The sequence below is a fragment of the Acyrthosiphon pisum genome, unplaced genomic scaffold, assembly GCF_005508785.2.
Source record: "Acyrthosiphon pisum isolate AL4f unplaced genomic scaffold, pea_aphid_22Mar2018_4r6ur Scaffold_20795;HRSCAF=22157, whole genome shotgun sequence".
Taxonomy (NCBI): domain Eukaryota; kingdom Metazoa; phylum Arthropoda; class Insecta; order Hemiptera; family Aphididae; genus Acyrthosiphon; species Acyrthosiphon pisum.
Window position 1 is genome coordinate 11,274 of NW_021770191.1, and position 1,425 is coordinate 12,698.

Sequence of the window (1,425 nt, forward strand, 5' to 3'; positions counted from 1 at the left end):
TGTTCAATGATTATATTATAAGATGTAATATTTCTTGATATTTAATTTAAAATACAAATACCAAATATGAGAAAGTATTTTTTTAAAAAAAAAGTATTCGAATAACCTCCTTTACCTATTTGTTTTTTTTTCAAATTTAGTTTTACTAACTTTAAAACATAAACTCATTTTATATATTTTATTGTAAATTTTATATAATACCTTCAGTGGCGTAATTTGTTCATGTTTGTTGGGGGGGGGGGAGAGTTGAAACATTTACCCCTCTCCACCACCCGCTAACAATTTTTTTTTTATTTATATTATCATAAAAACCACTCAGTCCAACCATTGTGATCTGTAATCTGTATAATGTAATTAAGTATATATATAAATGTATGGGTAAACGGACGTTTCGCCCCCGCCGTTTCGTCCCCGTAAAAAAAACCAGTCCACGGACGTTTCGTCCCCGGCAATTATTGAGATAGGACGTTTCGTCCCGGAGAGTTATTAGCCATAGGATGTTTGGTCCCCCGCATACTTTGATAATCTAAATGCATTTATTTTTAATGAACAATTTAATCTTTAAATGACAATACTACAAACTATACAAATACATAATCACAATTGTATTAAGTCAACACAAAATGTAGTAAAAATTAATAAATTAAAATTAAATAGGTACTATAATATTAAGATAAATTATATTTATATTTATATTTATATTTTTTTCCCTTAAAACTAACTATTTTCGGTTAGGCACTACAATACGAACAAAATATAACTGTGTACAGTGAGTGTGTAGAATATTGTGGAAATAGTAAGTATAAAACATTTTATCGAATAGGTTTATCTTAATAACTTTTGATATATAGGTACTAAATACTTTATACCTATTTGAAAATCCCATCATTAAATGTATGAAAATAAATTTAGAATTTCAGCTCACAAACCTGTTTGGCTGTATAGTGCACGAACAATCTTTATTACTTACCTATAGCCTATATTATAGGTACTGTATTAGCAGTGTTGTAAAAAATACTTTTTAAAAGTATTTAAGTAATTACTCAAATACTCTTAAAATAAAGTAGTAAATAATTATATAATATTACATTGTTATAATGTTAAAGTAAAACCACGACGGCATGGTATTTTTATTTAACAAGAATAATTATAAGTAGAAACAAATTAAGAATTAAAAGAATAAAAATAAGTATTTAATAAAGTATTTGAATAATTTTACTCAAATACTTTACAACACTATATAGTTAGACATTACGGAATTGTTCATTAAAAATAAATGCATTTAGATTATTAAAGTATGCCGAGGACCAAACGTCCTATGGCTAATAACTCTCCGGGACGAAACGTCCTATATCTCAATAATTGTCGGGGACAAAACGTCCGTGGACTGGTTTTTTTGACGGGGACGAAACGGCGGGGGCGAAA